The sequence below is a fragment of the Pseudophryne corroboree genome, chromosome 5, assembly GCF_028390025.1.
Source record: "Pseudophryne corroboree isolate aPseCor3 chromosome 5, aPseCor3.hap2, whole genome shotgun sequence".
NCBI lineage: Eukaryota > Metazoa > Chordata > Amphibia > Anura > Myobatrachidae > Pseudophryne > Pseudophryne corroboree.
The window spans coordinates 696,458,265-696,472,230 of record NC_086448.1 but is presented as its reverse complement, the minus strand read 5'-3'; positions in this window follow the sequence as shown (position 1 = coordinate 696,472,230).

Below are 13,966 nucleotides of genomic sequence, written 5' to 3'. Positions count from 1 at the left end.
CAAGCGTTTGCAGGGCGGGTGTCTGGGGGTCAAATCTGGGACCTGACAGCCTGAAGTGATCGCAGTGGCTGAGCAAGTTCTGGGCAACTCAGAAACTGCACAAAACTTTTTTGTAGTGCTCGGCTTCACATGTGATCGCACACTTGCAAAGCAAAAATACACTCCCCTATGGGGTTCATTCCGAGTTGTTCGCTCATTGACGATTTTCGCAACGGAGCGATTAAGGCAAAAATGCGCATGCGCATGGTTCACAGTGCGCATGCGGTTAGTATTTTAACACAATACTTAGTAGATTTACTCACGCCCGAACGAAGATTTTTCCTAGTTGAAGTGATCGTAGTGTGATTGACAGGAAGTGGGTGTTTCTGAGCGGAAACTGGACGTTTTCTGGGAGTGTGCGGAAAAACGCATGCGTGCCAGGGAAAAACGCGGGAGTGTCTGGAGAAACGGGGGAGTGGCTGGCCGAACGCTGGGCGTGTGTGTGACGTCAAACCAGGAACGAAACTGACTGAACTGATCGCTATTTGTGAGTAAGTCTCGAGCTACTCAGAAACTGCTGAGAAATTTATTTTCGCTATTCTGCGAATCTTTCGTTCGCAATTCTGCTAAGCTAAGATACACTCCCAGAGGGCGGCGGCTTAGCGTGTGCAATGCTGCTAAAAGAAGCTAGCGAGCGAACAACTCGGAATCACCCCCTATAGGCGGTGACTATCTGATCGAAGCGCGGCAAAAAAAAAAATAGCTAGCAAGTGATCAGAAACAAGAAAAGAACAGCAGCGCTCGTGGGAGCAGATGATACAAAACCAGTGCAGGGTTAATTTATAAATTCATTATTAAATAAAACATATTAATATTACACCATAAAAAAACACAGTTAAAAACATAATAATTAAAAAAATATTCTATATGGAATCTGCTGATTCACTGGGTAACCGCAGTAGTAAATCAGCTGTTAAAGCAATAGACAAATGCTAATATACAGAGTCTTGAAGCTGTATTAATCAGCTAGTGTGCCGTTATTATCCTCAGTAAAGAACCAAACTGGATACAATGTTACATGTGGCAACTGTAGCATATGCCGTCTGCAAATTGATGATGAGTGTTACAGAGTATCTCAGCAAAGTTACTATGTACGTATTGTACCTGAGAACAAATTAAATAGCGGAGCTCCCAATAACCATTGAGGATAGCGGTAATTTGTCCACTAAATGACCGGTGTCTGTCACAGCAAATTCATAATGAGGTAGAAAGCAGGTATTTGAATTACCTCTCCGGTGGGCTGGTCAACCTGAGCGTCCTCTGGTGAAGTCCACTGTTGTGCCCACTCCTGTGTTATGGGGGAGAGATAAACCTGCGGCAGGCTTGCCAGAGTGTGCCGTAGGACACAGCGGTGTTCCGCTCTCAGTGAGGTGGGGAAGCCGCTTCAGTCTTAGAGGGAGTGCCGGTAGTGAAGCTGCAGAAGCTGTGCGGTAGGGTGGCCAATCCCGGGATCAGGATCGGCGGGATCCCGGGATTTAGGCCTAAAATTGGCCGGGATTCAATCCCAGGATTGGAGCTTCCAATCCCGGGGATTTCGGGATTATAAAGCTCCTTGTTTTTTCAGTGTTGGGCAGCATCCTCAGGAGGCTCAGACACTGCCCGGCTCCACAGCGTGATGTGAAGTTAGGGGTCACGCTGTGCAGCCAGCAGACTGTCACCCGCCGCCGAACCTGGAGGAAGTGTGCGCAGCCAGTCACCCGTCATCTGCCGCACCTGGAGGAAGTGACCCCCCTCCCGCCCATGTGGTATGGTGAGTTGTGTGTGGGGTGGGGCGGGAAGGGGGGCGGCCACACAGGAGACAAGTCAATCCCAGGTATCCTGGGAATCCCGGGATTGACCATTTTTCAATCCCGATACCTGGGATTGAAAAACTGGCCCGGGATTGGCCACCCTACTGTGCGGTGGTCCAGTGACGTAGGGGGAGGAGTCCTGATGCGTTTCGTCGCGGATCACGTGACTGTAGGGGAAGGAGTCCTGATGCATTTCGGCATGGATCACGTGACTTTTTCAAAAAAGTCACGTGATCCGTGATGAAACGCATCAGGACTCCTCCCCCTACGTCACTGGACCACCGCACAGCTTCTGCAGCTTCCCGCTAAGACTGAAGCGGCTTCCCCACCTCACTGAGAGCGGAACATCGCTGTGTCCTCCGGCACACTCTGGCAAGCCTGCCGCAGGTTTATCTCTCCCCCATAACACAGGAGTGGGCATAACAGTGGACTTCACCAGAGGACGCTCAGGTTGACCAGCCCACAGGAGAGGTAATTCAAATACCTGCTTTCTACCTCATTATCAATTTGCTGTGACAGACACCGGTCATTCAGTTGACAAATTACCGCTATCCTCAATGGTTATTGGGAGCTCCGCTATTTAATTTATTCTCAGGTACAATACGTACATAGTAACTTTGCTACATGTAACATTGTATCCAGTTTGTTTCTTTACTGAGGATAATAACGGCACACTAGCTGATTAATACAGCTTCAAGACTCTGTAGATTAGCATTTGTCTATTGCTTTAACAGCTGATTTACTACTGCGGTTACCCAGTGAATCAGCAGATTCCATATAGAATATTTTTAATTTATTATGTTTTTTACTGTGTTTTTTATGGTGTGATATTAATATGTTTTATTAAATAATTCATCTATAAATTAACTCTGCACTGGTTTTGTATCGTCTGCTCCCATGAGCGCTGCTGTTCTTTTCTTGTTTTTGTTTTCTATCAGAGGTATACACATTACCTTTACAGCAGCGAATGAGGGACCACTAATTAGTATTTATTTGTTCATTGGCGCTTTATAGCAGTAATTCTTTTGAGCGAGTGATCAAGTCTGAATTAGGCCCTCAATGCAAGAAAGCACTTATATGACTTGTGCATGTATTTATCCAACATTCTGTGTTTTGGTTTGGTGCTAAAACCTTTTCCAAGCATCTTCATTGTCTTCAGAAATAGCGCAAAAATCAACTTTGTGTAAATAAATTTCATGGTAGTGTTGCGCTTTCAAGGATGTAAAAATATGTATTCACAGCTTCTTCGTGTAACTTTTCTTCTCTCTGTGTGCCGTCATCTATTGTACAGATGCATCCTCATCCATCTAGCCTCAATACACCATGCAGTGCAAGATGCCGGCGCGAGTGAGTCACTAAGTCCTGTGCTAACGTCAGGCATCTGTTTTGCTGATGCAACGCAAAGTGACTAGGACGCACGAGGAAACTGCTGATTTGTTTGATATATGACACATATATTGTGTGTGACTGAGTCTGTATACTGAGCAGAACATAACTTGTATTGGATAAAAGCTGCATTGTAGCGCTTTGTGTGCAGATTCGGGGACTCAGGCGCACAGATATACGAGTGTCATAAATCAAATTAATCAGAGACTCACGGGACCTGGCGCGCTGAGAAGGGGGCATTTGGAGCAACTGCAGCAATGATAAATGAGGACACATCAGTATGTAGATAGATAGATAGATAGATAGATAGATAGATAGATAGATAGATAGATAGAGGCATATCTAGAGAGGAGGGGACCCGTGTGCAGTCTCCATGTGTTGGCCCCCTCCTCTCCCATAGCCGGCAGTGCCGCTGTTAGCGCTCTGAGCACTAGAGACTCTGGCACAGTGCCACAGTCTACGGCGCATGCGTAGTTCTCCGGGAAAATGGTGTAGCGGACATTTTTTCGGAGACCTGCGCATGCGCTGTAGACTCTGGCACTGTGCCAGAGTCTCTAGTGCTCAGAGCGCTAACAGCGGCACTGCCGGCTATGGGAGAGGAGGGGGCCCACACACGGACACCAGAAAGGTAATTATACAAGAAATGGGTGCAGTGTGTGCGACGGGGGCCCCCTCTGGACCCAGGGGCCCATGTGCACCGCACACACTGCACTCATTATAGATATGCCACTGTCTAAGATAGATAGATAGATAGATAGATAGATAGATAGATAGATAGATAGATAGATAGATAGATAGATAGATAGATAGATAAAGATAGAGATATATCATGAAAGCACAGCTGCAGGAGATATGGTCATACAGTATATACTTTGGTGTGGTCTTGCATATATGAAGGAATCCTTTGGTACTTTCTACCTCCCCATCACCATTTATCTTGCTAGCCCTTTGTTCTGCCTGTTTCGGATAGAATTGTTGAAGAAATGCCTGTATGGTGCCTCATACTGTATGTTCTATATAAATGTGGGGCCTGCACGTCTGTCCTTTTGCTGACAATAACAATGTGAGGGGTCAGTAGAGACTAACACGAGGAAGGCAATGAATACAAATGTAGAACTTTTATCCACTTCAAAGACTGTAATAACTTGAAATCCCCTCTTCCCTCATATGCAGAAGTGAGACAGATAAATGATGTAACTGCTACTACAGTGCAGAGACTGATGCAGATTGCTGTGTAGTTAGACTCAATTCCTGATCTAGGTCAGAATTATTTTAAATTGTAGCCCTATTTGTGTTTTTGTTTTGTACACCTGCCCTGGACGTACTGATATCGACTAGCAGCTGGGTAAGCGGAGCCAATACACTTACAAAGCTTTCACACGATCTTGCAGTGCCACCTCACTTATATGTAATATGCATAATACAGATATTATTCAGCTATGATAAAACATGTAGACCTAAGGGTTTTATAGAAATCAAGTAAGAGGTGCACTTTAAGAGTTTGCCAGGGGCCTCCAACTCTCTAGTTATAGAGATTTTGCTATGGAACTCCGCAACGCTCCTGCAGAGCCGGCCTTAGCTATAGGCAGGCTAGGCATTTGCCTAGGGCATTCAAGCATGTCTAGGGGCATCCAAGCATGTCCCTGCAGCATCTCATGCTGAGAGGGACAGTCCGCAAACTAACTGTTACTTTCCAAATGTATTCAATCAGTACTTGTATACACTGCTGTTTACATTTGTCAAAAAAATGCACACTGTGCCTTAAACTTCCTCTGATATGTTTGAATGCCCCTGACTTGTGAGACCTCAGACAGACAGCAGAAGCCCAGTAAATGCAATTCCTGGACCTGTGACATTTTTACTGACTATATAAGGTTATTACTGAATGGCTTCTTATGATAACACATGTGTATTTTGGAAGACTGCTTCACAGAAACCTGACATCACCTATACTGCTTGTGCACATGGGGGAGGGGGACCCTGCCATCCTGTGTGTGTCCCTTATCCCTGTGCAAACCCCAGGTGTCTGCAGGGACATAACATGGGCAGTGTTCTCCCCACACTTTATTTCCTAGTCAGTCCATACCGTAAAATTCCCCTGCCATCTAGCACTGTAACGTGGTCAGTAAGTTGCGTTGTGCTATTTCTATATGAAACATCAGTGCAGCGTGACTTTTGGACACATCAGGCTGGAGGGCAGAGCATTTAGCTCCCACAGTATAAAGTAAAGTGCATGCAGTTAACGGGAGTAACAGAGTAAGAGAATGGACAGTTTCTACATGTTTGATACTGATCTTTTTGTATAACCAGCAAGTGTGGCAGTATCTGTGGCAGTATATGTGTATTATGGGCATTACTAATGTGGGGCATATGTGTAAGGTGCATTACTGTGTGGCATTATGTGTATTATGGGCATTACTAATGTGGGGCATATGCAGGGGCGGATCCAGAAGAAAATGATAGGGGGGGCACCATGGAAGGGGCAAGTACATTTGCGTGCGGCTTCGGTGCATGTGAGGTGGCGCTTCTTATACAATGCCCACAGTTGTAGCGCTCATTATGCAATGTTCACTGTACTGGTAGTGCCCCTTATATAGACCACATAGTAGTGGTGCCCCTTATGCAATGCCGTATTGCCCCTAGTAGTAATGTTGCCTGTAGTAATGCCCCCAGTCATTATGCCCCCAGTGGTAATTCCCCTGCAGTCATGACCCCAGTAGTTTACCCCCCCTTTAGTTTAGCCCCCAAGTAGTAATGCCCCTGTAGTAAAGCCGCCAGTAGTAATGCCCCTGTAGTTACACCGCCAGTAGTTAGCACCTTTGTAGTTGGCCCCCAGTAATAGTCCCCCAGTAGTTGGCCCCCAGTAGATGCCCCCCCAGTAATAATGTCCCCCAGCAGTTTGCCCCCAGTAGATGCCCCTTAGTAATAATGTCCTCCAGTAGTTTGCCCCCAGTAGTAATGCCCCTTAGGAGTTTGCCCCCAATAGATGACCCGCCAGTAGTAACGCCCCCAGTAGATGCCCCCCAGTAACAATGCCCCCAGTAGATGCCCCCCAGGAAAAATGTCCCCCAGTAGCTGCCCCCAATAGATGACCCGCCAGTAGTAACGCCCCCAGTAGATGCCCCCCAGTAACAATGCCCCCAGTAGATGCCCCCCAGGAAAAATGTCCCCCAGTAGCTGCCCCCAATAGATGACCCCCCAGTAGTAATGCCCCCCTACGAGTTTGCCCCAATAGATGACCCCCCTGTAGTAATGCCCCCAGTAGATGGCCCCCAGTAGCTGCCCCCAATAGATGACCCCTCAGTAGTGATGCCCCCAGTAGATGCCCCAGTTATAATGCCCCCAGTAGTTTGACCCCCCAGTAGTAATGCCCCTTGTTGATGCCCCCTAGTAGTAATGTCCCCCATAGTTAGCCCCCAGTAGTAATGTCCCCCATAGTTGGCCCCAGTAGTAATGTCCCCCATAGTTAGCCCCCAGTAGTAATGTCCCCCATAGTTAGCCCCCGGTAGATGCATTAAGGAAATAAAAAACATACTTACTGAGCCCCGTTCCCGCGCCGCTGCAGTCCTCCTCCTGGCGTCCGCTCCTCAGTCACTCAGCACTTTGAGAGAGACGTCATGACTGACGTCTCTCCCATAGCGCACAGTGACAGCGCCGGAAGCCGGAGCTCAGTACTGAGCTCCTGCCTCCGGCTGCCGCTGTGCTGGGAGACGGGCGCCCGCTGGTAACACAATCTCAGCGGGCGCCCGTCATCTCCCTATGCGGCGGCGGCGGCACAGGGGGGGGGGGTGTTCCCAAATGACAGGGGGGGCACGGGCCCGAGTGCCCCCCCCCTAAATCCGCCACTGCCTGCCCCCCCCCCTTAATCCGGCTCTGCTGCTGGAACCCCCCCTTAATCCGTACCCCCTGATGCCTCCTCTCCCTCTGTCTCCACTATTCACCGCTGCTCTGCTAAGCAGAACAGCGAGTACAGGAGCTTTCCAACTGCCCCCCCCCACCGCAGGACACTGCGACCCGCGGGTGGGACAGCGGGACAGACCCCAAAAAATGGGACTGTCCCGCGAAAATTGGGACATTTGGGAGGTATGGGGGTGTGTGAGGGGGTATGCCATACTTGACCCCCACATCAGCATACTCAGCAGGGTCTCTCTGGCGGGGAGGAGCGTCACATTCTGGCACACTCCACGCTTCTTAGCTGTAGTTTTGTGGGTCACCAGCCGCTGTGCACTTTCCGTACTGCCTCTGTTATCTCCAGCCCCTGCGACCCCACCGCTAGCTGCAGCGCTGCCACCCGCAGTGAGTTGCGCCCAGCTCCTTCACACACTTTAGCCGGCGGGTAGCGCTGCAGAAGTCCGCGCTGCTTGCAGGCTCTGACCCCCTCCTCCCTCCAGCATCAGCGTCTCCTGGGAGCTAACCAGTCACTCCCAGTCTCCCCTTACCATAGTGCCCAGCAGCCGTGAGGTCCGCGCCACGTGCATGCTATGACCCCCTCCTCCCTCCAGCCGCAGCATCTCCTGGGGGCTAACCAGTCACTCCCAGTCTCACCTTACCACAGTGCCCGGCAGCTGCGCGAGGTCTGCGGTGTGTGACTGAGGAGGGGGGGAGTGATGCGGACGGGCAGAGGAAGCAGGAATACAGCCTAAGAGAGTCAGCCATGCCAAGTCTCCACCAGCAGCAGATGCCAACAGGTTGGAGTGGAACAGCAGCAGCCAGCAGCAGTGACTCCGGTAAGACACATCTGTCTGTCACCACTGTTCTGTCCCTAATACCAATCTCTCCCGTGCCCTGTGTTCTGTCATGTCCCTGTCACCCCTGGCCTTGACCTGCCACCCTTATCCTGGCCCTGTCACCCTTATGCTGGCCCTGCTACCCCTATCCTGGCCCTGTCACCCCTGTGCTTGCCCTGTCAACCCTATACTGGCCCTGTCACCCCTGTCCTGGTCCTGCCGCCCCTACACTGACCCTGTCACCCCTATCCTATCCCTGTCATTTCTGTCCTGGCCCCGTCGCCCATGTCCTGGCCCCGTCGCCCATGTCCTGGCCCCGTCACCCCTGTCCTGGCCCCGTCACCCCTGTTCTGACCCTGTCACCCCTGTTCTGACCCTGTCACCCCTGTCCTGGCCCAGTCAACCCTGTTCTGACCCTGTCACCCCTGTCCTGGCCCTGTTACTGCATACCCTCCAACTACCTTTTTGGCAGGTACAGTACCCGCAGCACCTCCAGACCTCTCCCCAATGCACCACACCTCCTCACCTTCCCCTCCACCACATGCGGCACTCCACCCCTCCCCCACATGCTGTGCCTCCAGACCCCCTACACCACCCGCGGCTCCCACTCCTCCGCCCCTTCACCACCCCCAGCAATCTCCAGGCCCCCTCCACCATTCACCCCCCTTATATGTCTCCCCCACACCTGCCCCCCTCCACCCGCAGCATCTGCAGACACCCTCCTCCATCCGCGGTCCCCCCCTCACCCACCCCTCCCCCACCAATGGCACCCCCGCACCTGCCCCACCACCACCTGCAGCACCTCCGGACCTCCTTCCCCATCTGCCGCAACACCCGTACCTGCCCCTCCCCTACCCATGGTGCCTGCGGACCCCTACCCCACCAGTGGCACTCCCGCCCCTTCCCATCCCACAGCACCTCCGGAACCCTTCACCCATCTGCAACATCCCCACACCTGCCCCTCCCCCACCCATGGCACCCCTGCCCCTCCCCCACCTGCAGTGCCTCCGGACCCCTCCCCCATCTGCATCCCCCACTCCTCTGCCCCTCCCCCACCCGCAGCACCTCCCAACCCTTCCCCATCCGGGCCCCACCCCCACTTCCGCCCCCCTCCTTCCGCAGCATCTACAGACACCATCCGCAGTACCCCCCGCACCCGCTACATTCTGTACATTGTGGCCTGCAGGTGCTGTTCACGCCGTTGCAAGGGGCTGCGCCTCCTTTACCATCGCACACCCTTTCATTGTGCAATATTTAACCACTAACAAAGGAATGCAGGTGATACTCCATATAACACAAATATTGAACCCCAGAAAGGCATGCAAGGGTTAAGGGGGCGTAGCCCCTTGCGACGGTGTGAAGAGCGCCCGTAGGGCGCGATGAAGCACCTAGTTTATATATATATATATATCTGTACTTTAGCACAGCCACACAACAGAATGAAACAAGTACAGTAATATGCAGTCCTGGAGATGTAATGCAAGTACCGTATATTATCTGTTCTGATAGTTTCTCTTATTCCAAGTTTAGATGTTTTTTAAATTAAGGTGCTGCCTGAAAAGAGGATGCAGCAGTTACTCTCATGCCTACACAAGATACCTTAAATAAAGATGAAACATTTACAATTGTCTGAAATAGGCAGTTTTTATCTTTCTTGGTCCTATTGAGCTTATTAAACTGGAAAAAAATAACCTTTTTTGTGCCGATGATATAAATACATGGCTAAAACACACACAAAAGCTAGACATAATGTGTATAGGAAAAGGTGTAGGAGGGAGAATAGGGGGTATATTTAATAAAGTGCGAGGTTATAGAAGTGGAGATGTTGCCCATAGCAACCAGATTCTATTTATCTTCTAGAAGGTGCTAGATAAATAAGTACAATCTGGTTGCTATGGGCAAGTCTCACAGAGTAAGACGCATGTTTGATAAAGAGGCCATCCAAACTTACAGAGGAGATTGGAAGATTTCCTAAAGAGATGCCAGATCACCAGAGAAAGCTGCCAGGCAGGCAGGCAGGAGAACTGTCGGCCCCAGAAGATAGGCTGTTATTGCCAGAGAGAAGCTGTCAGTAATCCTGTGCAAGCTGCCAGAGATACTGTACGAAGGGTATCCAGATTCAATCCAGAGGTCAAGGGAAAGATTAAGTCCTGCCTTCTTGCCCAGAGTTAAGGCTCATCCATTTCACAGGTCAAGATAGAGTCCAGTTACAGTCTAGAGGGGGATCAGAATTGGTCCGTTGTTTGGTGAATATCCAATTCCATTTTCTTTGTACTGGCAATGAGAGTCTGTTGCTGCTGTTGCTAATACTACTGCATTATATCCAATAGAAGACAGTCACTGCAGAATCATCTAGGCATTCAATTCTTATTTAAAGGGCCTTCCAGTTTTGCTGAACTGGTCAGTGTCGATGAAAATTGTTAGTAAATTGTTACTAATACCACGTTCACATTGCCATTACCGGGTCACACCCGGATATTGGATACGGGTCCTTCCCAGGTAGAATACAGCATTGGACCTGTGCAGTGTGAATATGCCGGGTCTGGTTGCCATCCGGGGACAGGGCCAGAGGTGGCATCAGCGGCGGGTGCGGAGGCGGCGCAAGAGATTACATCATCTTTGCACCACCTCTCCCTATGCTGTGAATGGGTGCCGGGACGCATGGACCCGGGTAACCTGTTCACACTGTGCCTGACCCGGGAATAACCCTTCTTTATTCCAAGGTTGAATTACTGGGTCAGGCAACCCGGGAATTCGTCAGTGACCCGTTCACACTGCACAGTGACCTGTGTTGACCCGGAAAAATACCGGGTATTTTGTACAGTGTGAACGGGGTATAAGTGTATTGTCACTGTGAACCAATTCACCAATGCTGTTATTGGCTTTCTTAATTTAGTGTTACTGCTGTATGTTGTCAGAATTGATTGTCTGTAATCAATGCAATTGTTGAATGCCATTGTTCAGTTATCTTTCCTGACATGCTATTGTATCATTGTCATTGTATGCCATTCCATTTCATGGCTATATTAATCTGACCTAGTTTAAGTTTGTCAGAAAATACACTTTTTACCCTTCATCCACTATTTATCAGGTTACAGACCTTGAGATTTAATAAAAGTGCCTAGAGGTTATCCCCTTTCCTGGTGTCATTTTTAGGGAGTCCACTTCTGGCCGACCTGATCACATCTACCGGATATAGAAGAAATATCACAACTCAGGTAAAAAAAATGCTGTATTTGAGAAACTGAGAATGAAGTAAGATAACATTAAGGGGCATACTGTGTGTAATACTGTAGGGTCTGAGTTTGCTGGAGGTGCGGGATGCTGGCTGTTCTTGCACCTTTTTTTTTTACAGAGGCAATCATTTACAATCAGGCTTGGACTGGCGCACAGGGGTACAGGGGAAACCACCGGTAGGCCCCACTGCCTGGGGGCCCACTTCCTGCTCTAAGGATCAGGTTCTAGACTGTGCACTTGAATTATACATTATACATACTGTATGTTACCTTATACTAGACGTTGGTGTATTTTCTACAGTGCATTACAGTTATTAATCTGGTACATTATCATGCGTGCAGCAGCTGAATTTACGGTATATATTTATGAAGGGGTCAAGATGTTGCACTCTCTAATAGTTAGTCAAACCAATGAGGTGGCAGGCCACACCCCCTCTGCAGACTCGCCACACCCCTAAACACGGGCCTCTACCACTGCATTCCCCCGGTGGGCCCTACATGCCCCAGTCCGACACTGTTTACAATGCATGAGGTAGTAAATCTGGCTGCTGGTGGACCCTTCATGGCCCAATCTGACACTGACAGCAGGAATAAAGAACTGGAAGAAATTATTGCCGCTTTAAAAAAAACATCCAAGATTGGCTGGCATCCCACACCTCCGGCAAACTCAGACCCTATAACATATGCCCCCTAGCGTGTCTTACCACCACTATTACCTCCTGGTACAGAGAGGTGCCTGGTGGCGCAGGCTTAGGTAAGGCTTCCATATGCCTGGCGTGAGATAAGGAACACAGTGAGGGGTAAATTTACTGAAATGGGAGTTCTATTTAAGATGGGATGTTGCTCATAGCAACCAATCAAATTACAGGTATTATATTCTAGAAGATGCTAGACAAATGAGAAGTAGAATCTGATTGGTTGCTATGGGCAACATGCCATTTTAAATAGAACTCCCATCTTAGTAAATTTACCCCTATTTTCCCTGCTCATTAGATGAAAAAGAGTGACTAAGTTATATTACACTACCTAGTTTAGATTTTTCCTGTCTTTCCTGACTATTGATTAATCTGCCTCATGTATTATTTCACTCTGTGACAGTAGCTTGAGCAAACGCTATCAGAGACAATGCAATGTATGGATTCCAGAAGACCACATGGGAGGTGTAATGTTTAGATTTTTTATTTTTTTTTTAGTCTTTTTTTGTTATCGTCTCTCAGGAGGATAAACACTGTGTTGTGTGCCGGCTTTCTTCCACCGCTTTTCTGTAGAAATAACTAGTGCCCATCCATTGCAATGCAAGTCTCTATCTCAGCGGGTGGTCTTCAGGTTGCCGGCGGCCGGGCTCCTGGCGACCACCATACCGGCGCCGGCATACCGACATCTTTTCTCCCTCTTGGGGGTCCACGACCCTGCTGGAGGGATAATAGATAGCATGGCGCGCATAGCGCACCACCGTGCCCGCAGCATGGCGAGTGCAGCGAGCCCGCAAGGGGCTCATTTGCACTCGCCCAGCTGTCGGTATGCTGGTCGCCGGGACCCTGACCGCCGGCAAACCATACTACACCCATCTCAGCAATGCATGGGAGACAGTGCTTGAGTTTTAGTCAGCACCAACATGTATATATGTATTATATGTAGAGATGAGCCCCACGAACTGGGTCGCTTAGATTAGTCATCCAGCTACCTCATTGCACCTCTTTTTCTTCTTTGCATTATGTGCTCTTTGGGGCCTGGTTTTTAAAAGTGCCATCCTGTCTGACACTGCCATGCCACTCCTAGATGGGCCAGGTGTTTGTGCTGCCCACTTGTGTTGCTTAGCTTAGTCATCCAACGACCTCGGTGCAACCTTTTGGCCTAAAAACAATATTGTGAGATGTGAGGTGTTAAGAATAGACTGGAAATGAGTGGAAATTAATGTTATTGAGGTTAATAATACCGTAGGATCAAAATTACCCCGAAATTCTGTGATTTTAGCTGCTTTAATGTTTTTTCAAACATCATCCATATCCAAAACCAAAACCCGAAAGGGTGGTTTTGGCAAAACCAATCCAGATCCAAAACACGAGCAATGATCCAGATCCAACACCAAAACCCGAAAAAGTGCCCGCTGCACATCTCTATTATATATGATATATTATATACAGATAAGAGTACATGTTATGGAAGCATAGTATAGTTATCAAGTTTACATTAATTTAAGACTTCCGCTGACTTCCTCTCATCAATCCACCTTCCTACCAGACTGTATACCAGCCTGCACTGCTTCAAATGCTTCCCCAGGAATGCACCTTTTCCTCAGAGCCTATCAGCTCTCTCCAGTCTCTTGGTTCTCATTCCCTGTCCTGCTACCTTGTTCTTCCCAATTCACCTCCCACAAGCAGTGCCCTCCTCCCTCTTGTTCTCTCCTTGCACTATATGTCTACTTCTAATTTCAATGTGTTTTCAATGTAATTATTTCCTTATTTGGAGATACAAACACTTGGGGGCCTATGTATCATCCGATATTGGCCTGTTACGCATGTGGAAATGCTAGATTTCACATGTTTTAGTAATGAGCCCATTCATTATTAGGGGCCCAATGGGGACACCTAGTATTTAGCAAACGCTGCAAACTTTTAGTATTTGGAGTTTACATGTGAGAACAAACGCTATTTGAAGATGGCGTTGGATCCCAGAGTCCCACTCCTTCCTATGGGAAAGAGGTCTGGGTGGCCAAGAGGGGTCCGATCACTGCGTGGCCTATGTTCAATCGTGAACTTAGGTCATGCATATGCAGTCGGCCAGATCG